At 41.5% G+C, this 26072-nt stretch overlaps 1 long non-coding RNA gene across 1 annotated transcript in view; it reads left to right on the top strand.

Moving 5' to 3' along the window:
* The first annotated feature begins 3546 nt into the window (after positions 1 to 3546).
* The window catches only part of LOC144379332 (uncharacterized), a 338757-nt gene continuing 316231 nt past the window's right edge, over positions 3547 to 26072 (top strand). The window contains exons 1-2 of the long non-coding RNA XR_013442152.1: positions 3547 to 3785; positions 24643 to 24771. This is a non-coding gene — a long non-coding RNA (uncharacterized LOC144379332). The remainder of the gene's footprint in view (positions 3786 to 24642; positions 24772 to 26072) is intronic.

Genomic DNA, 26072 nt, shown 5'->3' with positions numbered 1-26072 from the left:
GGCAGTCAGGCCAGGCAAGTCTCAGATTTTCATCCGCTACATCAAAGCATCATATGAAATGATACTTGTGATCCTTTACAGCTTTTATGTTTTTTTTTTTTAAGATTTTATTATTTTGATTTGTGACTGAGAGAGAGAGAGGGCATGAGCAGGGGGAGTGGCAGGCAGAGAGAGAAGCAGGTTCCCCGCTGAGCAGGGAGCCCGACTGGGGACTCAGATCCCATGACCCTGAGATCATGACCTGAGCGGAAGGCTGGCGCTTCACCCACTGAGCCACCCAGGAGTCCTAGCTCTTAGGTTCTTTATTGAAGATGCTTAAAGAAAGGCTGCGACATGAATCACAAACTGTAATAATAGTTTGAGGAGATCCCCTGCCCCTTATTCCATTTGGTGCTCCTCAGCCCTCTTCAGGACAGAGTCCTGCTCTCATTCACCAGATGAAACCTCTGTCAAAATATCCTGCCTGCCCACCTCGTCCCCGCAAGCTAATGGCAGAGTTGGCATTCAAGTAGATTGACCAAATTTGAAGTCCACTCTCTTTTTGCTAGACTTTACTGTCTTTCTTGAAGGTGGTCTTTGACTTAAATTCACTCATCAACATTTGGGATCCAAGCCTTTCGAGGATTGGTCAGTAACTTATGAGTAGTCTAATGATAGTTATTCATTTTAAAAAAGATTTGTTGTTTATTAGAAAGACAGAGAGCAAGAGAGAGCACGCATATGGGGGGAGGGGCAGAGGAAGAGGGAGAGAGAGAACCTCAAGCTGACTCCCCGCTGAGCTCAGAGCCCATGTGGCCACAATCTCATGACCCTGAGATCATGACCTGTCCTGAAATCAAGAGTTGGTCGCTTAACCTACTGCGCCACCCAGGTATCCTTCTAATGATATTTAAAATATACTCTCATGACTGTAATATGAGAAGTCTCTTAGAGAAAGCTATCATGGAGAGAGGTACATTGCCTAATCAAAACCACTAGTTTTAAGTGCTTCTCTAGGTGCTACTGGGGATTTCATAGTTCAGATTTCTGGGTAGCAGTGGGCGTTTGAATATGGTGTTGACTCCAGAATTGTCCTGCGCTAAGGAGAGGAGAAATATCCTACGCAGGGATGCCATTAATTCAGTACCCCATTGATTTGAAATCTGCAGTTATTCTTGTTCAGTGTGTAGGGTACAGATTTGCTTACCAAATTAATAACATGTAAAATTGCCAGGTTCTCTTTATCTACTCAAGGAAACTAGCTTTTTAAACTTGGAAATTCTTTGTTGTGGTTTTTTGAAGCAAAGCTCCTAAGCAGCTTTTTACAATTCTCTTGAGTTCTTTGAAATTTACCATAATTCAGACTTTCTATGTTTGCCTCTCTTTCTCCCTAATTAGCTTATATTATTGAGGCTTAGAAATACATTTTAATGTATTTAAAAATCTATATGACTGCGGGAGAGGGTGTGTCTCATCTCGACGACTTCTATCCCTCTTGGGTCTTTGTAGTTCTCTACTCCAAGAAGAAATTGATAATCTGATTGCTCAATTCCCAAGACATTGATTGGGACACGTTTCCTTTTTGTTACTAGGAAAGATCAATGTGATTAAAAGGCATGAGTGCAAGTGGCACTTTCTCTTCCTTCTGTCCTACATGGCAGGGTGGCAGTCTGAGTCAAAGGCCCTCTCTCGAGTTCTGGCATCTTTTTGCAAACACCTCTAAGCACAATGTCATTGTTTTGGCATTGGCCAGAGAATGGTAGGATCCTGAGACATAAATTTATAATTAAGAGATGTATGAGACCTCACATAGTCTTAGAAGCTAAGCCTTATACCTTGACTTAGGTTTGCTAGACTGTTTTGGGAGCACATAGACTCTGATCCAGGAAATATTTATTGATAGTTTTGCCACTCATTATCTTTGTGTATATATATTATATCTTACAGAGAGTAGAGGTAATGAGTGGATGAATGGCAGGTTACTACTGGTACACGCCATCAAATGCCCCACCGTGATTGTAAACAATCCATGTAGAGGTATCTGACATTCCAGGTCTTCTCAAGCTTCAAAAATATAGAACTTAAGAATTGTAGCAAACTTAGGCAAACTCTACTTACCAGTAGAAATGGTCTTCCTGCTGCATCCTGGACAAATGCCTGTCGGGCCTTTGCTTGGACAGTCCCAGTGGCAGGAAGATCACCAACCATAAGGCGACCTGCACACTTGCTGAATGACTTTGAGAGGTGGAAACTTCTTCTTCCATATGCTGGTCTTGTTCTTTCTCTAACTGTCATCTGTTGCCTCTTTTTTTTTTTTAAGATTTTATTTTTTTATTTGACAGAGAGACACAGCGAGAGAGGAACACAAGCAGGGGGAGCGGGAGAGGGAGAAGCAGGCTTCCCACGGAGCAGGGAGCCTGATGTGGGGCTTGATCCCAGGACCCTGGGATCATGACCTGAGCTGAAGGCAGACGCTTAACCAACTGAGCCACCCAGGCGCCCCATGTTGCCTCTTCCTAATAATTTGAAATAATAACTTTGGAAACCACAGAAATTGAGGCCGATCCCTGGGAAAGGTCTAAAGGTGCATAGTGGTTTCTGCATTTGACTAAACTTTAGGCTCTCCAGATCTGCTACAGAGCTTCATAATTGCTCCCGGCATATTGTTAATGTGACCGAAGCTTTGGAAAGTATACGTTGGCGCTCAGAGGGATCTGAACCAGCTTGTCATTTGGTAAGTTGATAAGCACATAGGTATTGCCTGCCTGCTGTATGTCAGGCACCTATCAGCTTTCTGGGAGCTAGAGATATAGCAGTGAGCAAGACAGATAGAATCCCTGCCTGTAAGAAGTTTGTATCCAGTGGTGGGGAAATAGGCACTAAGCATGTACACTAAGGTATAAATGACTAAGGTGATTTCAAATGCTCATAAGTGCTCTGGAGAAAATAAAATAGTTAACGCAATAAGCAGAGGTGGGGGTGAGCTATGGTGGTGAGGCGGGGCCTCTGAGGCAGTGACCACGTGCTCTCGTGCAGGTGCAGAACCTCAGAGATGGAAATGAATTCAGCGCACGCGACGGGCAGAAATCAAGCGGGGATGGCTGGAGTGCCACGAAGGAAGAGAAGAGCAGAGGGAGAGGGGGTGAGAGTAGGCTGGGACCAGATTGTGCAGCCCCCTCTGGGCACGACTGGCTGCATGGTTTGTGGGGCCTGATGCAAAACGGAAATGCAGGGCCCCTTTATGGAAAATTCTTAAGGATTTCAAGATGATGACAACGGAGAATTAGGGCAAGCACGGTCCCTTCTGATTGTGACTGCATGGGCTGCAGTCTGCTCATGAAGCAGGCCCAGCCTCCAGGAGGAGGCTGGATTTGTGGTAATTGCTAGAGGAAGCAATTGCAACAATACTAGGAGGAGGAGGATCTAGAAATCACGTAACCCAATTACTTAATCTGAGAAGAAGTCATGTGCTACGGCAGAGAGAAGACAGTGACTACAGATCTTAGGTATTTGGAGACTTGGATTCTTCCAGCCTCTTGTTTTTCCTGTGGTTTTGAGCCTGAGGAAGCCTGGTATGTTCTTTCCACTGCTCCTCTCTTCAGCGTTGGTGTCTCCCGAAAGCTGGATTCTGGAGCAGGGCCTTGGAGTCTGCATTTCTAAAGATGTCTGTGTGCCTCTCCTGTGGGGTCAGATTTAGAAAGCATAGCACTGAGGCATTCATGACAGTACATATTTACACGTAGAACGTTCTTCTGCTTATCTGGTGACTCAAGGCAGTCTTTGACACACACCTGGGAATTTCCAAGGTAACGCTTTGCCAATTCCAGGAAGAGATTTTAGTGCTGACATTGAGGTAGGAGTGGTGTTTACTGGGCACATCTGCCGTGTAGACAGTGCCAGGAAGAGTCAAGTCAGAGGCAGAACGATCTCAGGATCCTCCTCTGGACTTCAGTATCCTAAAGGGTAGACTCGTTTCGGGGCGTCTGCCTTTGGCTCAGGTCATGATCCCGGGATCCTGGGATCGAGCCCCGCATCGGGCTCCCTGCTCGGCGGGAAGCCTGCTTCTCCCTCTCCCACTCCCCCTGCTTGTGTTCCCTCTCTCGCTGTCTCTCTCTCTGTCAAATAAATAAATAAAATCTTAAAAAAAAGGTAGACTCATTTACTATGTTAATTAATTTGCTCTTTGTAGAATGAAATATTTATCCTTTCACTTTGCCAAAATTCTTTTTGCTGAATTCAGCCCCTATTTTAAGATTAGGCAAAATTTGCTCTCTCGCAGATTGGAATTTGACATCTCCCCTTAGCTGTGTCCCAACGCGTGGTTGGGAGCAGCACATACAGCATTTTCTAATCTTCCAAGCTCCGGTTTCAGGAAATGCCAATGGTCAAAAATTGTAAAATTAGTAAACGAGTGTGCAAAATCTCTAAATAGTTGTAAAATGTTCAAGGACCATTTTCCGATGTTAATATGACCTTTGAAACATCTTATCTCCGTATTTAAAAAGCTTCATACTGCATGGTTTACTTGAATTAGTGTGTGGGAGGAGGATCAAAGAAAGTCATTTTGTATTTGGAAAAAAAAGAAAAGCGAATTAATTCCACAGTGCGGAAATGGCTCCCTTTGAAAGGTGTCCTTCACTTGCCTTTGTTTGAGGTTAATTATATACTTTTAAAAGTACTTCCCACAGGAATGATTTTTGACTCATGAGTTATTTTCGTATGTATATGTTACCCCTCCAAATATTTTCCATATTGCTAAGAACATAGTAGTCAAAGCAACATTTCTTTGCTGGTGTCTGAAGGCCTTTTGTTTTTTTATTCCAAGAACAATATAACAACACAGCTTTGCAAAAGAAATGAATAATGCCCTCAGCCTTACACAGATTTCCGTCTTATACTTTCCCTTTTCCCTTAGATCATTTTTAGTGACACTCTCACATGATCGTATATGGGATCTAACAGAAAAAGACTGGTCAGAATGCAGAATTAAATCTTACGGCACCATTTTTTCTTTTCTTCCCTGTAAGCATGTTTGTCTCCCTTTTCAGAATGGAAGAGTACATGATAACAATGCTGGTTTTATTCTATTTTTTTTTTAATATTTTATTTATTTGACAGAGACACAGTGAGAGAGGGAACACAAGCAGGGGGAGTGGGAGAGGGAGAAGCAGGCTTCCCCCGGAGCAGGGAGCCTGATGGGGGGCTCCATCCCAGGACCCTGGGATCATGACCTGAGCGAAGGCAGACGCTTAATGACTGAGCCACCCAGGCGCCCCTACTGCTGGTTTTATTCTAGAGGTTGTGATTGTTTTCTTCCAGAAATTAGATGCTCAGATCCTTATACTTTGCAATATGTCTCCCTCCTTCCTCCATCCTCTCTCTGGTTCAGGCTCACTGCCTCTCTTCCTTCCTCTGCCCTGCTATCTCTGGCCTGTTCATGTCCTGCTGAATTCCAGGTGATGGTCAGATTCAAAAAAGAATAGATGCCTCTCCGTGTTTATTGAAACATCACAATGATTCACTCATTTCCATGAGGACCTGGGGCTGTTATTTTATCTGTGTAGATATGAGTAAACTTGGTTCTACAGCCAAGATGGCAGGATTTAACTTCAGCATACATCACAAATTATATTAGTAATATAATAGCATTGTCAGAGTTGGTATTACCTACTGTAACAAAATAATTTCCAAAAGACCAGAAAAAAAAAGGTGTTTGCTGCAGCTGCCTGGCAATCAAAGAAAGTGTAAATTACACATAAAGAAGCTGCTAAGCAGATTAGGAACTTCAACAATGGTCCAGGAGAATCGTTTCTGATAATTACTTCCTAGGCGGAACCATTAGGCCGGGGTGGAGGGAACTATGTCATTCAGGACCACCTTTTCTGATTTCTACTCAAAGTTCCAGGTTTTGGTGGTCCAAATGCCTCATGGCTTACATTTTATAATCAATTTTTACCCTTTGCTTTGTTTTCAGATTTTAATTTATACCTTTACTTATGTCCAAAGTAAAAATGTAATAGCCAAAATATGAAATTGAGAGGATAGTCAAGACAATAAAATTAAAGGATGGAATCCATTTAAACTTAAGATGCTCTGATGACAGCCATCATTTAATATGAAAGTATGTGAGGGGAACCTGGGGTGCTCAGTCCGTTTGAGCATTCAAATCTTGCTTTCAGCTCAGGTCATGATCTCGGGGTCCCGGTGTCACAGGATTGCAGGGTTCTTGTCTCGCGGAGTTGAGGAATGAACTTCACCGACATGAAAGGGTGACGTGAAGTGAAAGTTTATTAAGTGAAGGTGAGAACAAAAGAGAAAGCTCTCTAGAGTGAGAGGGGTCTCTAATGGGTTGCCACTGAGGCTTCTTAGGGCTGGTCTTTTATTGAAAACTTGACTAGGAAGCCTGTGGCCTTGAGATTCTTGTGCCATCTTGGTTTGAGCAAGGACTATTGATAACACCCATAATGACTTCTTTGAGGTCTGGTCATTTTCTATGATTACAGTGTAGCCGCCAAAGAAAAATACTCCCTGACATCCAAAACCAGGTGCTCTGGTTTATTCCTTATCTCTTGTTCACTCTTAGTGCTTCTGCTTGTCAGGAATAGTTTCAGAGTTAGTCAGGGGCCCCCTACCTCTCCCTGCCTATACCTCAACCCTTTTCTTACTCACTGGAATCTAGCGCACATCTGGCTCCACGCTCAGTGGGGAGTCTGCTTGGGATTCTCTCTCTCCCTCTCCTTCTCCCCACCCCCCGCCCCGGGCTTGAGCTTTCTCTCTCTCTCTCTCTAAAATAAATAAATAAATCAATCTTTTTAAAAAAAATATGAAAGTATGTGATTGATACAGTGCTATCTACCTAGAGATCAGTAAATCACACGTTTGGTCTTTGACAGCTCGGCACTGGGATATTCCATTTTATATTTCTGTTTTCCCCATCTTTTGCTTTTTTATTCACGTATTTTTTCCTTCAGACAGTTCTCATACATATAACTAAATATTGTTCTGTTTTTATTCTTATTTTTTTTATGTTAATCACCATACATTACATCATTAGTTTTTGATGTAGTGTTCCATGATTCATTGTTTGTGCATAACACCCAGTGCTCCATGCAGAACGTGCCCTCTTTAATACCCATCACCAGGCCAACCCATCCTCCCACCCCCCTCCCCTCTAGAACCCTCAGTTTGTTTCTCAGAGTCCATAGTCTCTCATGGTTCATCTCCCCCTCCGATTTCCCCCCCTTCATCTTATTTTAAATAGCTTTCCATGTTATCTCTTTGGTAGATTATAGGCCCATTTTACAGAGAGGAAGCCCAAGTCACCCTGTCTGTAATCATTCAGAATCTCAGCCTGAGCTGAGATGCTGACCTCCCTAGTCTCAGTGCTGCCTTTTCAGTTTTCTTTCAGCTTGCCTTCTGCCTTTTCCAGTAATTACTGTTTCATGGACCTTAACGTGTATAGAAAAGGAAGAAAAGGCCAAAAGATGAGCTAATTTCAATGACAGTGGACAGCAAACATCATAGAGTGCATCTTCAGTGGCAGAGAGAGGGCACATATGACCTAGAATCACAGACTCTGGACAAGAAGGAGCCCACGTACAGGATGCTTTCCCCAAGTGCCCGCCCTCAGCAGCCCCGCAGTCTCGGCTTGGACCCCTCCGCAGAGGCGCCTGTAGTAGGTTTGTTGCTGATGTTGAACGATGCCTGTCTTAATTCAGGCTGCCATAACAAACTGCCTAACCTGGGTGGCTTAAACCACATTTGTTTTTCACAGTTCTGGTGGCTGAAAAGTCCGGGATTAAGGTGCTGGCAGATTTGGTGTCTGATGAGGACCTGCTTTCTAGTTCACAGATGACTGACTGTCTTCTCCCTATAGCCCCACTTAGTGGAAGGAGCAAAGGAGCTCTCTGTGGTCTCTGATAAGGCACTAATCCCACTCATGAGGGCTCCATCCTCATCACCTAATTACCTCCCCAAACGTCCCACCTCCTAATACCATCACATTGGGGATTAGGTTTCAGCATATGAATTTTGGGTGTATCCATTCAGTCCATAACAATGCCAATCTTTAGGAAGATGGCCTTAACTGAGAAAAAGAAATAAGCCTCCTTGAACTTTTGGTTCATTTAATTTAATCCACAATTATTGAATACTCACTATATGCCAGAAGCTCTGCTTGGCACTGGGTTACAAAGATGTGTAAGGAAGACACAGTTCATAAAGCATGTAGTATTTCCTGAAAGTGATGGTCAGGACTTTTTTTTAGGGTAAATAATAGAAACCCCCTGAAAGTGCCTGAAACAAAAAGATAATTTATTAAAAAGACCCAGTGATCAGTCCAACATCAGGTAAGGTGAATACAGATAGTCAAACCATGTCATAGTAATTCATCTCTTTAAATCTGTGTTCTTCTTTTTCCTGTTAGTTTCCTTCTCTGTTGGGCTCTGTTCAGGTGGTGGGAAAGATTACTAATATTACCAGCAAAAATCCAGTGGAGGCTCTGATCAGGTTTTGGGGTGTCATAAAACTTATGACACCCCAAAAGGGGCTGGGTGTTACTTGGGGGGTGAGAGCCTGGCATTTAGCTCTCTCTGGACCATATGGAATAGATTTCCCAAAGGATAGAGGATTCTATTGCTAGAACACATAGTGAAAGGAGAGCATGCTTGTGGTAAAAACTGTATCTGTTGACAGCAGTCCACCATAGCGAAGGACATGACATGTCTTCAGCGTTTGAAAAAAGCTCCTTTGCTCCTTTGCATCTGTCATAGATATGCCCACACTTTGCGGGCATGCGCACATAGACACCCCCACACATTGTCTCCTTCCTTAGTTTTCTTGTCTCCAACCCAACAAACATGTCTTTTTATTTAAGTGCGTTCCTTCTGTGGCAAGATGTCTAGAGCCCTTCTGGTCACAACCTATGGCCACTCTTCAGTCGGTCAACATTGTTCTCTGTACGTTTCACAGTTACCCATATGCGATCCGACTAGGGCAGATTTCTGTGGAACTTTCACCTTTATTTGAATTCTTCTGTGACTTTCACTGATGATGGTGATTAAAGAGTATTTTTAGTTTATGGAATATATATTTCAAGAGGTGTGTTTTGTTTAGGCCAAGTATTTTTTTAAAATGACTTCGTTTCCAGTATTTTAATTTAAATGATTCCAAATAAAAATCTAAATTTCCATGAGACATTTAGTCTATGAAGGTAGAGTCCTTGTCCGTCAGTCTGTCTTTAGTGCTTGGAACATAGAAGAAACCCAGTAATTATTTCTTAAAAATGAGTTTTGTGAGGTTAGTTGGAAGGTGGATTCTGTGTATCACGTGAGTTGTTCAGCCTAATATATGTCATTGGAAAATATGATATGTCTTCTATCGTCTCTCATGTCATTTATAAAGATGTTGGGTGCGATAGGATTGCTGATGGAGCCTTGGACCAACCTTCAAGATTCATTAGCATAAATTCTATGGTTGGATTATTCAACCATGTCATGGACCTCCTGTCTGATTTTTATTTCAGCTAATAACTCTGCATCTTTTCTACAAGCTTATTGGGAAACATTTGGCAACTATTTTATGGCAATTCTACTTAATGTATTTTCTAATAATCAGACTAATAATGCCATTATAAAAAAGAATGATTCTGGTTTAGCAGAAGATAATTTTCTTAGTGAGTCTATTTTGGCTCTTGGTGATCATCTCCTTCTTTTCTGTGATCTGTTTATCAACAACTAATTCTAGAAGTCAGTCGAAGTAAGGGTCTCTGCTATATTTTGACACTCTTAGGACCCGAAAGGTCAATTGCAGTGACTGCCTATGGTCAGTAGAGGGCGTTCAGGAGGGGTGGAGTACAACGGTCTCGGGCTGGGAGAGCTCCGTCCACTTCCACCCGAACAGTCCTCTCCTGAGTCAGTGTGGTGGCTGAGAGATGGCTGTAGCTTCCATGGAAAACATGTCTACGTGAATTCTTAGTCAAACAGGGAGCCTAGACCGGAAGGAAGTTGGTAAATGGAGTATGCTTGTACCTCAGGCAAGAGGGTAACAGGACTAATAGTAATATTCATTGATCAGCCATTATTTGCCAGACACTGAACTAAATACTAAATGTATTTTCTCAGTGAATCTTGACAACAGACTTGCGAGGGCAGAACTTTTATTCCATTTCATAGATGAAGAAACTGAGTTTCAGGGAGGTTGAAGAATTTAGTCAAGTTCTTACAGATAAGAAGTGAAGAATTGGGAGGGGGGAGGGTTGGTCTGACTGCTAAAGCCTGTGCTGTTTCCACAGTGTCTTGTGGCTTTACAAGGAGGAGTGATTTTTTTTTTTCCCCCAAGAGTCCGCATAAAGGAGGAAACAACAGTAGAGAATCAGAATATAACGAAGATGCAGCATCCGGCCTTGTTAGCCTGGTGGACCCTGCCAGTTGGCCAGGGTCTAAAAATAGCATGCTTTGGGTCTTCTGTTGATGAGGCCTATATCTTTTTCTTTTTGTGACTGCATTTGTTCATTTCCAGTCTTTGGGCTTCTCTCTCATTCCCTTCTGTCCCTCAGAGATATGAGCAGTGGGCCTGTCCCACACATCCGGGTTAGGGGACTTGACTGGGCCTGACAGTGTCCATGTGCTCTCATATGACTTCATTTTTGTCTGGGTTTACTTGGCTTTAGTCTCCTTCACTTGGCTTTAGTCTCCTTCCTTGGACTGTGAGCCCTTTAAAGTGTAGAGGTTGTGTGTTTATTTGAATATCTATCGGTACCATTCACACTGAGTGTTGGATCTAACCATTCCCTGACTATCATCTCATGGTGAACCCCTTCATTACTCCCTTTGATTGTCTCTAGAAATTTTAGTGGTTTCTGGATTCCAGCCTTCCCTGATAAAGATGTGACACACTGTATTTGTCCTTAGATGCATTGCCCTTTTGGTACCTTCTGTAATATACTGTGTAAAAATCTGAGGTAGAATGAGAGCTATTTGATGGCTTCTTCTGAGGTACAGGCTAAAATTTCAGGAGCTCCTTTCTTTCTTTGGTGGAAAACCTAGAAATTCTCTCTCTTTTAATAGCTATCCCTGTCTACTTGATCTCTTTGGGTTCCCTCTCTTCAGACTGATGTGCCGATCGTGATTGTCTGCTAACACCTCTTTCCTTCTTTATTGTACCCTTAAGTAAATTGATAGGCCCTTGTTATTATAGGGGTTTTACTGCTGATTTCTGTGGAAAAGAGGCAAAGGAAAGCCAAAATAAGAAAGGAAGGTGAAGTAGTAAAGTTCTCAGTGTCATGGTCCCCTTGGTTTTTAGATCCACATTCCCTTGATATGATTATGGGAGCTTCTGTCTTCTGCTCTAGCTTTTATTGCTGAAGACAGACCTCCCTACTCTGCTTCCTGGTCCTGTTTTAGCAAAACTATGATGGCCCCAGGAGGCAGAGATACAACTACCTTTTCATCACATGTGGACATTTTGCATCTCTTTAGCTTCCCATATCTACTACTAATTAGGACTTTGACATACTCAGGAATAATCCTCTCTTAACATTTCCTTACAAAATACCCCTCCCTTTTCTTTATTTGTGGGTTATGTTCAAAAACATCCTGAATTTAATTTCTGAGCAGTCTCATCCTCTTCGGTTCTATTCCTGGTAGACAGAGTCAGAATTTTTCTTTCTCTGATTAGTTTGCAATTTCTTTTCTTACGGCCCATGGAACCAACATGGACCTTGATGCTCGTGGTTTCCCTCCTGGGCAACCTTGAAGCCAAGATGATATGACCACATTTTCTCAGGGTTTTTGCCACTCCCAAATTTTATCTCACTTTCACTTCTAGGTAGGAATTAAGTCACAAATCACATTTATTCTTTTTATTTTTTTTTATTTTTTATTTAAATTTTTTATTGTTATGTTAATCCCCATACATTACATCATTAGTTTTAGATATAGTGTTCCATGATTCATTGTTTGTGCATAACACCCAGTGCTCCATGCAGAACGTGCCCTCCTCAATACCCATCACCAGGCTAACCCATCCTCCCACCCCCCTCCCCTCTAGAACCCTCAGTTTGTTTTTCAGAGTCCATCGTCTCTCATGGTTCTTCTCCCCCTCCGATTTCCCCCCCTTCATTCTTCCACAAATCACATTTATTCTTGATGCTCGCTTGTCTCACCTATCTGTGAGGATCATCTATAATATAACATGATGGTATTTTAGTCTCCAGCCTCGGGTTTTCAGTGGAGGGACAGGTACACATTTTTAAACTGCATCTTTGATAGATCGACCTAGATAATATCCAGCTTAAGTTAAGCATGGGACTTGACATATATAAATGCACCTGTCACTTGCCTTCCAAACCAGGTCCTTCTCCTGTAATCCTGATTTTGACTACAGGTCCCACCATCTAGCTAGTTAATTGTCCAGGCCAGAAGCCTTAGATTCAGTATTCATTCCTTTATCCAGAGTTCCCAAATCCACTTAGTTGCTAATTTCATTTTTGGTCTCAACTGCAACTACCCAAGGTCAAACTTTTTCATTTTTCAATGAGGTATTATAAGTATTTCAATACTGGATTGTTTGCCTTTATTTTTCTTTCTCCACTTATTTCTCACTGTCGCCAGTTTCATTTTTATAAAGAAAATGTAATCCTGACATTTCCCTGCTTAGCAATCTTGGATTGGTTTTTCATACGTGGGATGATTTCCAAGAACCTACTGTCATCAGAAGTTTGGCTGATAATAGATACGTAGCAGGTCCTCACTATGACTTTAACTACCTTCTACTTTTCTATCCTCATCAGAGGCTATTCACCACAGCAAACTTGTTGTTTCTCATCTATAGTTATTATTATTATTTTTTGAAGTAGAGTTGATGGGACAAAGTATATATACATTTTTTTTTAAAGATTTTATTTATTTGACAGAGAGAGACACAGCGAGAGCAGGAACACAGGCAGGGGGAGTGGGAGAGGGAGAAGCAGGCTTCCTGTGGAGCAGGGAGCCTGATGGGGGGCTTGAACCCAGGACCCTGGAATCATGACCTGAGCCAAAAGCAGACACTTAATGACTGAGCCACCCAGGCGCCCCTATAGTTATTTTTTATAAATAACTTTGTTTAAAGGATTGCTTCTGGACGCCCTCCCTTAATCTCTAATACATGATGAACTCCTCCCACTTAAAGATCTACCTCTGTTAAAACTTTCTAATCCCCTTCCCTGGTCAGGCCATTATATGATAAAGTAGAGTAAACTGGAAAATAAATTTCTTTAAGAAAGAGTTTGCTTTGTTGAAATTATGATCTAATAAGCCCTCTGGGGGTTGAAACATGTCTACATGACCTTCATGTCAAATTGGAGCATGAATTTCCCCAGAAAGAAAGCTACTGTGCCTGGTGGAGAGAGAAGAAAGGAGCTGAGGGAGCCTGGGACTAAGTGAGAAGATACAATGAAGGGTCTTAAATGCCAGGCTGACAATTTGGATCTGATTTTTAATGAGGAGCCATCAAATGCTTTTAAGCTATGGAGGGACATGATTGGACTTGCATTTTTTTTAAGATTTTATTTATTTATTTGAGAGAGAGAGAGTGTGCATGTGCGTGTGCGTGAGTGGTGGGGAGGGGCAGAAGCAGACTCCCTGCTGAGCAGGAAGCCTGACCTGGTGCTTGATCCCAGGACCCTGAGATCATGACCTGAGCTGAAGGCAGACACTTAACGGACTGAGCCACCCAGGCGCCCCTGGAGTTGTATTTTTGAAAGACGATTCCATTAGCAGTGTGAGGGATGGTTTGGATGTAGGGGTGCAATGACACAGACCAGGCATTAGCAAGCTTTTTATGTAAAGGGTCAGCTAGTAGGTATGTTTGCCTTTCTGGGCTATATATAGTCTGTGTTGCAACTACTCAATTCTGATATAATGGGTGTGGCTGTCATTCAGTAAAACTTTTATATATAAAAACAGGTTGAGGAAAGGATTTGGTCCAAGGGTTGTAGGTTTTTTTTTTTTTTAAGATTTTATTTATTTATTTATTTGAGAGGGAGAGAGAGAGAGAGAGAGAGAGAGAAAGAGAGAGAGTGAATGAGTTGGGGGAAGGGGCAGAGGGAGAGGGAGAGGCAGAGAATCCCAAGCAGATTCTGCACCAAGCACAGAGCCCAACATAGGGCTCAATCCCTCCAACCCCTAGATCAGGACCAGAGCTGAAACCAAGAGTCTGATGCTCAACCCACTGAGCCACCCAGGCGCCTCCCTAGGGTTGTAGTGATCTAGACAAACAATGATAAGGGCCTAACTTGAAGTAGGCTATAGTTAGTGGAGATGAGAAGAGAGAAACCTGGTAAAACTTGTTAAGCATTTTGACATGGATGGGAGGAGGGGGAAGGAAGAAGAATCAAGGTAAGCTTCAGGCTTCTAGTATAGGCTGCTGGAAAGTGCTACCATCAAAGACTGACAATACAGGATGTATGTTGGACTCAGTCTTTCATTGGCTACATTTCAGTGCTGGAAGGGCATGTAGAGGTAGCTGTACACCAGAGGATATGTGGTCTGGTGGACTTTGGACTCCATGGGAAATGCTGCTGCTATACCTCTTAAGGGTCCCCTATCTTGTATATGTTTTGAGTTGAAATATGTTTCTTTTAATCATTTCACCTATAGAATGGACCAATTTGAATGCATTTTATGTTTTTCCTTTATGACCAGTAGACCCCTTGTAACCAGGTCAACTGTTCATAGATCCTAACCCTAAAGGGTCATTCATATCATGTAACAAGAGAACAGACCTCTTATTCTTTCTGGAAGATTTCAGCCTACCCTTAGGGAGTTTAATTTACTTGCTTGTTGCAGGTTGGGATGCTGTCTGCTTCTTCTGACTGTAGTTTGGTCAACCACAAATCTGTGTTTGCTCATAAAGTCACCCTTTATCTGCCTCTGTTCTCCCAATTGTGAGCTTGTTCCAGTTGCTCAAGGTAGTATTTGACACCAATAATGGCCTTTCCTCTTTTGACTAGAACCACTTTTACATGGCTTCAACTTTCCATCTCTCAGAAACAATGAAGACCAAAGTGCCTAGTGATGTGTGGGTGCCATTTTGTTAGTGGGTCATGACTGTCATCCTCCTAGCAGAGAGGTCTTTTCTGGGTTATTTGCTAGGTATTGATTCTAGCAGCCACGATGTGGTTCTGTACCTAAGACCTATGGTACCCAGACTTTTGGAAATGTCACTGGGCGTTTGCCCATCCTGTACCATATCTTTTACTATATTGTACCCTTTCTGTTACAATCTAATGCATTTTTATTTTTCTGCAGCAGCATGGAAGCTGGATTGTTACTTTTAATTATTTTGGCACTTAGGGCAGGTTCAGAGTGAGGAATCAATAAATCAAATGTTTTATCAGTGGTTCTCAATTCTGGTTGCCCTGTACAATTACTCTGGGAACTTTTAAGAGATGCTGATGCCTAGACCAATCGCATCCAAATCTCTGGAGGTAGGGCCTGGGAATTTGTGTTTTTCCAAATCACTCCAGATGGTTCTAAAGTGAAACTATGTTGAGAAGCATTGTACTAGAATCAGAATTTAATTTTCTGTTATCTAGAAGATGGCAAGGAAGACAAGCACTGAAAATTAAATATTGCTCTCATCTGCTTGCCTGTGGAGAGTTAATTTTAATCAGGTAGCCACATGTCCTCAAAGTACATGCCCTTAGCATTAGAAGAGCCTTAAAAACGGAATCTACCAGCATTCTCAGGAACCGCCCCATCCTGTTCACCCTTGTCTGTGCTTGTCCCAGCTTCTTTTGGGTCCACTGATATAAATACATTAGAGGACATTTCATCATAAATAGTTTTTCCAAGTAAAGCTGGCAGCTCTTTGAAAGCCACATTACTGACAAGAGCTGTAGACATTCTTCTGCCCTATATTCTAAAGGAAATTGGATATATTTAAACTTTGAATTCTATATATACATGAGCGAGATATAATAAATGCAATATGTGTAATATATGTCAACAGTACATACCGACTGCCTGCCTGCAACGTCTTGGGCTATGGTTCAGAGAAATGAAATCTCTTTTTCTGAAGTCTTACCCGGTTTAAAGGGAAGATGTGAAGTGTAAATCAATAGCATTAGAAAACTGAAGTGCTATGAATCGTGTGCAGACTGCTGGACAAGTTAAATGGCAGGAGGTGGGCTCAGGAAGGAAGGGAGATAGGGAGTGGGTCAGAGAAGTCTTCATGGAAGAATGGAACAGAGCTGAAACCTGCAGGAAGACTAGACTTTGGGCATGTGGCTGTGAGGGTGAGGGCTTTCCAAATGGATAAGAGGTCAAATGAAAGGAGAAATTGGTACTATGGTTATTTTGGTAAAGGTTGGGAAGCAAGAGAAGAAAGATCTGAAGAGTCTCATTTTCGGTAAGGGAAGTAATTTATTTTTCATTTTCATCATTGACAGTTTTAAAATGCATGTTCTATTCTCTTTCCAGATAACCATCTTACTGAGAGTTAAGCTTTGTTTTAATAAATAAAACCATCAGTCCCTGATGAATCATAACTCAGCACAGTATTAAGTATTCAAGGTTAGGTATAGAAAGCTCAACAGTGTGGAAAATGTAAATACAATTTCCCATCTATTCTTGCTTAATTGCTAGATAACAAGTCTCAGGCATTGCTCAGAATCAGAGTGGACGTGGAAAATCCTAAAATAGATTCTTTCTGTCAGATCATAGATTGCAGTGGCGAAGGGCACATCCGGGCAGCCTGGCTGATCACAGGTTTGTCCTGAGTCAAGTCCAGAAACCCCAGGTAAAAATGATGCCAAGGCATCCTCCAATTCTGGTTTTTTCACCATCTAAGTAAGCAAAGAGGAGAATCAATTAAAAAAACACTGAAGAAGCACTTACTTTAGGTTTGGCTATGCTAATCAGGAGAAACCAATGTTTAAAGCACATTCCTCTGTCTCCAGGAGATGAAGCTGTATGTGAAGGGCTGAAGTAGTATTGAAGAGTCATATATGAGCAGTGGTCCCAGGTCAGATAGGCCCATCTTCACATCTGCATTCCCTGCTAGTTGGAAAAATTACTGACTTTCTCAGCCTCAGCTTCATGTGCTCATCTGAAAAATGGAGTTAAAAGCAAGGTTGTTACAAAGATTAAAAAGGAAATGTATGGAAGTTACTTAGCACAGGGGACATTAAGAATGTTAGCTGTTTTTCCTTCTGCCTGAGTCTTTTTCCTCTATTTTTTTTTTTTTTTTTTGCTGTTGTGATAAAGTACACATAACATACAATTTACCGTCTTAACCACTTCGAAGGGTCGCATTCGGTGGCATGAAGCACATTCACATGGCTGTGCAACCGCCACCACCGTCTAGCTCCAGAACTCCTTCTGTCTTGCAAGACTGAAACTCTACAGTGATTGACCAGTAACTTCCCATTCTTCCCTCTCCCTGTCCCCGGCAACTACCATTCTTCCTGTCTGTATAAATTTGATTACTCTAAGTACCTCATTTAAGTGGAATCATACAATATTTGTCTTTTTTGTCACTGGCTTATTTCACTTAGCATCATGTCCTCAAGGTTCATCTATATTGTAGTGTATGTCAGAATTTCTGTTCTTTTTAAGGCTAAATAACATCCCATTGCATGTATATACCACATTTTGCTTATTCATGCATTCATTGGTGGACACTTGAGTTGCTTCCATATTTTAGCTCTTGTGAATAATGTTGCTATGAACATGGGTGTCCAGCTGTCTCTTTGAGACCCTGCTTTCACTTCTTTTGGGTAGATACCCAGAATTACTGGTTCATATGGTATTTCTATTTTTAATTTTTTGAGGAACAAACATACTGTTTTCCACAGTGGCTGTACCATTTTACATTCCCACCAGCATTGAAGTAGAGTTCCAATTTCTCTACTCCTCACCAACACTTGTTACTATGTTTTCCTGATAGTAGCCATCCTAATGGGTGTGAAATGATTGGCTAACTCTTCGAAAGTGGGTGAGATCAGTCTTAAATTAGGAGATGCAGGAGTTAAATGAGACAATGATCTAAAAGAACATGCTAAAGAAGGACCAATTTGACTTCTAATTTACTGACACAGACTATATATGCTACGGGTGAGGATAAGGGGGAAGTTTGGGAGCTGATTTTATTTAAGAAGGTTTCCTGGGTAAAGAGGGATTACAGTTGGACGTTCACAACAGGGAAGAATTGGAAAGGGCAAAGATGGGAAGCCTCGTATATATAGGATGGATGGATCTGGCCCAGACATTAGAACTGGTTTGGTCATGTTGAACAGTGATGAGATGCTCAGAGCAGGAGCAACCTAGAGCTGAAAGGGGAATTGAAGAACAGAGGACACAAAGCCCATTGGTTGAGCCTTCACGCCTTGAGGAGGGCATCTACCCTTTAGTCTGCACTGTCTTGGAGAAGAGACCTAAGTGCCTGAGATGGCTCAGGTTTTAATTATATATATTAACTAAATATATACATATAGGGGCGTGAGGGTGGCTCAGTTGGTTAAGTTTCCAGGTCTTGATTTCCGCTCAGGTCACAACCTCAGGGTTGTGAGATGGAGCTCCGAGTGGGGCTCTGTGCTCAGTGGCAAGTCTGCTTAAAATTCTCTCTCTTCCTCTCCCTCCGCCCCTACCCCCTCCACTTGCGCATGCACTCTCTCTAAAAATATATACACATATATAGTTAGTTAGTATATATGACTAGTTAACAACTAGTTAATAAATATATTTAGTTAACATATATAACTAACTAGTTTATATATATATGTATGTATGTATGTATATATATATATTCTTTCAGACAAGCCTACATTCCATTGGTGACTAAAAATTGTAACAACATGCGCTTTCTAAGGATAAAACTGGAGACATCAAGGCTCTGTTTTCATTTTGTCTTTCCATAGACTCTTTCTCTCCCATCTGTGTTTTCAGCTGTATATTTTGGGATAGGGTCTTATGATTAGATGCTAATTCCACCAAACATGGTCTGTATCTCATCAGTCTTCTGTGCAGTGGATGCAAAAACTATTATTGGAGATTTGTTTAAAAATGCTGGGTTTTTTTTGTAGTCAGGTGGTTATTACCTCTAAAACTGAAAATGAAAATTTCTAGCCCAAATTCCATTAGGCGTAACTAAGCTCTGCGTAGTGAATGAGATGACTTCACATTTGACCAGAATGCAGTTTCATTAAGTGGCCGTCCGAGCTTCTGGCCTGTGTGCTGAAGAACCAGCTGTAGCATCTGCAGAAGCTCCTTCGAGCCTGGCCGTGAAGGAGTTTAGTGATTCTGGCTGTGTAGTCAGTATTTTGCTTCTGTCTTAGGCTTTAGAAATCAGCTTATCTGTCTGGAAAGCAGACAAGAGCATCAGCTTGGAATAACGGCTGGAGACTTGGTGAGGAATTGCAATGACCGAAAGAATCCTTGCTGGGCAACCACGTGTAACCCCCACAAGCTCTTTTCTTTGGGGTCACAACTAAAGTGGATCTGATACATCTAGTAGCATTTTCAAAACCTTGGTGCAGTGCGTAGGATGTGCGCTGGAGTCACCCAGTCAGAGAAATAATAGCAAGAACAATGCTAAAAAGCAAATCTGGGCTTTGTTCTAAGGAATGACTAGTGTGGGACAGATTTTGGATGCTGGGAGTCAGGGAGGTGAATAATAGTTCTAGAGGTGAGAAAGAAGGAGAAAAGTGAAGGGCAACTTCAGAGATATTTGTCACCAATGGGGCTGGAATGTCCAGGCTCATCTTTATTGGCCACTGTGGAGCAGTCCATGGGATTTGGGGTAGTTGGTTTGGTGTAAAAGTACTGAGTTAGGTAGATACTCTTATAGTTGAGAAGGGAAGGTACTCTTTTTCCCCTCCGAGGCAATGTTTATCAGTGGGTGCTTGATGGAAGAATTGGGAGTATCTAATCCAGGAAATCCTAGTGAAGCCAGAAGGAGTTGAGAATAGTATAAGCACTCACTGTTCTTTGAATCTGAGAGAACATTGTTAAAGAGGGGAGGTGGTGGATAGGGCAAGATACTGCTTCCCTGTAGAAAGTAGAAATATAGGCATGGAAAAGATGAAGTTTAAGATTTCTAAATAGATAGCACTCAGACTGAAAAAAAGGGTGGGACAAGAAAGCCTGAAAACACAAGTCAGGACTTGAGGTCCAGTGGGAAGACTGTCAGTGAGGATATCTGTAACAAAACCTCAGGAGGGATTGAGTACAAAGTTCTAGTATTGTCTTGTGAATGTTGTGTGGGCCATTCCCTTCAAGTAGTCACGGTCATAGTGAGGAAATAAAGCATTGTCCATACACTGACAGGAATGGTGTGTGCTTATGTGGGGAATGGCTAGAGGGGAGAACCTGAGGCAGGGAGATTGAGAATGGCCTGTACCCCTTAGAAAGGACAGAGAGGGGGTCTTGCTCTGTGCAGCCTGGAAGGCAGGTCCAGCACCAATGAAGAGATACTCTGAGAGTCAGAGTTGAGCAGCAGTGGTTGACAGGGAGCACCCTGGGCAGGAAGGGCTTATGGGCATCCAGCAAGGGCTTACGGGCCACTTACTGAGATGGTAGAGAGAGAAGAATATCATCAGACTGAGAGCTGAAATAGTGACTACTCAGGTCTTTGCAGTGAGTTGACTCTGGCCCATGGCAGTAGGCATCTGGCTACTGGGAAAAGAGCAGGGGTTACCTGGAAGGCTAAACCACAGGAGAGAAGATTCTAAGAGCTGGAATAAGGCAGGGCTGGAAAAACACTGTGTCTTGAAAGGTTGGCTTGTAGAATAACACAGCTTTCCCCATCCCAGGGTGAGGGAAGAAAAAGACATCCAAGAATGGAGCGGATGTTGCAGGTCAGAGCCAAAAGGGAGTTGGGACACAAATGGAAACTGGAGTGAGAAGCTAACAAAAGAGATCAGGAATGGATTAAGGTCTAAGGTGGGCTCAGAGAGGTGGTTCAGGTCTGTGTCTGAAGACCCTGCTTATCCCCGAAAGTGCCCCTTTTCTGCTGGGTCTGGTGCCTAATATTAAGATTGGAGAAGATTTCTAAAAGAACCAGAATTGGGCTGGGACCCATGGTCCTCAGCAAACTGAATAGCAGTTAGGGAGGTTCATATGCCAGTGTTAGTGCAGCGAGAGTAGTTGGGATATGGAGATATACTTTGGGAATTCAAGTGGGAGAGGTGTATAGTGATGTTCCTATATACTTCATATAGACAGTTCCTGTAAAGACTCCAATTCCTAGCATCTCTGAGTCATGTCCCTCCAAGAAGCTTCCTTGTAAGTGAGAAGTTATTGTTTCCTGGGCAACCACGGAGCCTCAGAAATTCAGCAGTATACTTTTGTGGTGTCTTCATAAACCCTTGATTATATCAAGTTTCTAAGTATGTGAGCAGTAGGAAGGGGATAGATAGTAAAGTTGGTTGAATTGAATGGAATTCTCTTCTTACCTTACCCACTCACCCCTCAACAATGCTTCTTTTCCTTACTGGATGCCAGTATTTCTGAGCTGTAGAGCTATTGAGTCATGAAACTGAAGATGTGGGAAAAACAAGCTTTGTTTCATAATTAAGGTGATATTTCTGTGCCAGACTGCTGTAGAATGGTGATCACACCTTTGGAGTTAGATAGACAAGGTCTCAATCCTTGCTCTTCCATAGACTTAACATGTGACTTTGGGTAAGTCATTTAACCTTCCTGAGTCTCTCCTTTCCCATCTATAATTGGAGATGCTGTACCAATTTCACAGGCTGTTGTGAGTAAGGTGGCCCATTGACATCAAGGCCCTCAGAAGTCAAGGAGAATTGTCCCTTGGACTCAGACCAAGATGCGTTCCCTCTTTTGGTCCCCATCAGGTGCCAGACCATGCTAAACCCTGAAGTAAAGCCATATCCCTCAGTCCACCATCGATGGAATCTCTCTTGCTAGTAAACCTCTAGAAGAAGTAGTCTAAAATCCTTAAAAATGGAAAACTGAGGTCCAGAGGAGGAGAGTGACCCAGTGAGTTCCAACATTTATTCGATGTGTGACTTCTCTGTGTCTCAGTTTCCTCATCTGTACAATGGGGACAAAAATTATACTTGTTGATGGAGATTAAACAAATTGTTATTTTTATATATTTATATATATCTATATTATAACTAATATTTATAATCTCAGGACAGTATTTGGCACATTATAAGCACTGTATATAAGCATATGCAACTGTTACTGCCATTGGTAAACATAGTGAAAAATCATTAATAATTAGATGATGATAGATCCTGTTTTACACCTGTTGTCCTGAAATAATTTTTAATACTCTTCCCTTTGGCTCTTAAAAATATCCTAGTCTGGGGCGCCTGGGTGGCTCAGTTGGTTAAGCGACTGCCTTCGGCTCAGGTCATGATCCTGGAGTCCCTGGATCGAGTCCCGCATCGGGCTCCCTGCTCGGCAGGGAGTCTGCTTCTCCCTCTGACCCTCCCCCCTCTCATGTGCTTGCTCTCTCGCATTCTGTCTCTCTCAAATAAATAAATAAAAAATCTTTAAAAAAAAAAATATCCTAGTCTGGGCAATAAATTAAATGATCACCCTAGGTATAATGGAAAAATCCACTGGTCGGTGAATCAAGAGACCCGACTGTAGAAAATTTATGTGAGAATTTGGGCTCTTAGCCTCTTTGCATCCTAGTTCCTTTCATCTTTCAAATGGATAGTTCGTCTAAATCCAATTTAAATTCATGTCAACATCTATTTGTTTACTATGTACACAGCATTCCTGAAGACACCTGAAGGTATGCAAAGATCAAATAGGATGTTTGTCTTCACCAAAAATTTTTATTTTGATGGGATAAAAAACATAGTGGGTGATGGATGGGTAAGATGTACTAGAAATACAAGAGAATGTCCTGTCCTCAATAATTTCATGGTTTAGTAGAAGAGACCATGAGAGCAAGAGTCACCACCAGACAAAATGTGCCGGGCAGAATGTAGGGAAGAAGTAGGTGTGAGGTCATTCAGAGTTGTATACTCAAAGAAGACTTTCTGGAGGAGGTGGATTTTGAGCTGGTCTTGAGAGAAGAAGCATAATGGGAAGAGCAGTGGTTTGAATTAAACAGACCAGAGTTTAAATGCTAGTTCTAGCCCTGGCTGTATATTATGAATACATTGCTTAACTTTGTTGAGCCTCTGGTTCTTCTTCTGTAAAACAGAGACAAAAATTCTTTCAGTGACTTAAATGTGGGAATAGATGCACCCTGGTTGAGTAATAATAAATGACAGCCATTATTTTTATGGATGGTCACAGAGGAGCTGGAATGATATTCTAGGTGTATAGTCTGAGTGAGAATAATCACAGGCACTGGGAAGTAGAAAGTGTGCTGAAAGTCAGTGAACAGTGCTGTTGGCTGGAGTTGAGGGTTTATGTTGGAGGCAGTGGGAAATTCAAGTGGACTCAGACTCACGCCTTGACCCATATGCATTTGTCCTCAGCAAGGTATTTCTGACGTTTTCACAGGCCTGTTACTTCATGTGTTCTTGCAAATTAGATTTGAGCACCCTAAAAACCCTAGGAGGTTAATAAAATTTTGTCTAGAACTAGACTTGAGCTGGAAAAACCATCTTGACACCTGTCTATAACATCCTAAAGCAGTTATTGTTAATCTGGACGTCACGCTGGAGACTAGCTAATAAATGTGACTTTTGGCTGGTAGTTAGAAATATCACCGAAGAACTGCCTAAAACAGCTCGCCTTTTCGGATTTATGAGATAGTTTATATAAATCTACATAATTGCCAAAGGCATTCTTAATGTGATAGTGAAGAGCTAGATTATAGCATCAACAATCCTGGACTGCAGGGCAGAGAGAGCTGCTCAGACCTGACGCCGGAGGCTCCCTCAATTATTGATGAGGGTTTCTTCGGGATAGCAAAGGGTTTGACCCCACTGAACTCTGGGGCTCAGGAAGGAAACAAGGAGCAGAATTTAGCAAAAACATCAGTTGTGAAATCTCTGCTTCTTTTTTGGAAGGTTTCTTATCTCTTCCTGATATATATATCCAGAATTTTAGTACTTTCACATTGTACTCACTCATTAGTTTATCTTCTTTGTATTTTTATTTTTAATAATAACAAATGACTCTTTTAATAACATTGGTATTATTCGACTATTATAATTTAGGCATATTATCTCATTAATATATTAAACTATATTAAGATACATTAATATCAAGAATAAACATTTTAATAAATAGGACTCATGTTGGGGGAGGCAGGTTAAGAATCACTATTACAATTTTACAGAGGAGGATATTGAAGTTCAAAAATTTGAGATCTGACTGCCAACCCATAGCTATAAGTGGTTGGATTCCAAAATGAATATGTAGTTCTTCACCTTGGTGAAAGGGTGATCCGGTGGGAAGAGCTCTACATGGGAAGACAGGAAATCTGAGTATTATTTCCAGTGTCACTGCTTTCTACTCCTGTATCATTGGGCAAAATACTGCATCTCATCTATAAAATGCTGATAACATTTGCTTTGCGTACCTCACAGGAATATTGTGAAGTTCATGTTAGAAAATGGATGTGGAAGCATTTCATAAGCTACGAAGCATTACACAAATGAATGCAAATGCAGGCAATGTTAATTACTAAATTATTCACAGAATCTTATTTCATTAATACCCTTACTGCTTTCTACAGCTCTTTTGGGAATTCCACTGCCAGTTATGTGAAGGCCGAGGGAATTGTGTGAACTTGCGTCTGTCATTTATTCTACTAGGAAACACTTACTGTGTGTCAGCCATCGCACTAGACACAGAGAATGCCAAGGTGAGTAAAATGTGACCCCTACCTTCCTGGATCTTACAGTCTGGTTAAGGGAGATAATACTTAGGCTAAGGTATGTATGATACAACTTCTAATCCAAAATTTTAAGTGCCATTTTGTGGATAATGATTAAGAGCTAAGCACTATGCTATTTCCTAGAGATATAAAAATTAATAAAGCACAGTCTTTGAACTCAATATCACAGTCTAATGGGGGACGCAGATAAATAAGGAAACAGGGTTAATAGCAAGCAGAGGCAAAGTGGAGGTGAACCAGGCAAAGACTTCAAATTCGGATGGAACCTGGGTCCCAGATTCTACGAATCGGTTTTCCTGTATGAAAAATGGGACTAAAAATACCTTCTTAGCATGGTTGAGAATCTCTGCAACTTTGGAATTCAAAAGAAAAATACAAAGATTCCTTTAAGGAATTAAATAAGATGTATACCAATGTATACTTGTATACTTATGTATACAAGTATGTATATACAAGATGTATACCATGTATACTTATCACAGAATAAGTATTGAAAAACAGTGATACATTCAAACAATGATACATTTGAAAGTGGCAGTGTGTCTCAGGTACTAAATGCACCATGTAATGTTTCTGGGCTTATGGGTGGCTGATGGTTATTTCCTGACATGTCCACACAATGCTGATTTGAGTCCGTTCAGGGTGGTGTTATGTTCCCAGTAGATTGAACAACTAGGAACTGAATTCAGATAGGGAATGGAAAACATTTTATTAATGGGCATAGATATTGTATATGGTCTTTCTATAGTTTAGAAAAAATGCTAGAGCCTTCTTTGATCTCCTTGGAAGGAAGAAAAATTGCAGATCTCCCTATCTTTATCTTTGGAGAATGTTTCCTTGGGCAGGAAAATGGGGCCAGACTGTTGTTCCAGAAGCTGACTTTAGAAAGAACAATCTATTAGTTGAGAGGTTTTACTTTGACTGGTTCACCTATTGAGAACATGGCAAAAGGAGGCTGCATATTTTAGCACTTACTGGATGCCTAGAGACAGGAAACTGTGGTATGTCCATGCTTCTTTAAGGTCTCAGCAATACTCCGGAGGTTTCATTAAATTTATTCTAAGTAGTATGGTTTGGTTTGGTTATTACTATCGTAAATAGTTGTATTTTAGTTGTCAATTCCTGGGTTACAAACTACCTCAAAATTTAGTGGCTTAAAACAATGATTTTATATTGTTTTAATTTGTCTTGCATTTCCGTGGATAGACTTGGTTCGGCTGGGTGATTCTCAGAGTTGATCATGAGGTTGCCACCAAATAGTGGCTGGG

The sequence above is a fragment of the Halichoerus grypus genome, chromosome 10 (assembly GCF_964656455.1).
Source record: "Halichoerus grypus chromosome 10, mHalGry1.hap1.1, whole genome shotgun sequence".
NCBI lineage: Eukaryota > Metazoa > Chordata > Mammalia > Carnivora > Phocidae > Halichoerus > Halichoerus grypus.
Note: the sequence above shows the minus strand (reverse complement) of the source record. Positions and strands in the feature narration are given on the sequence as shown.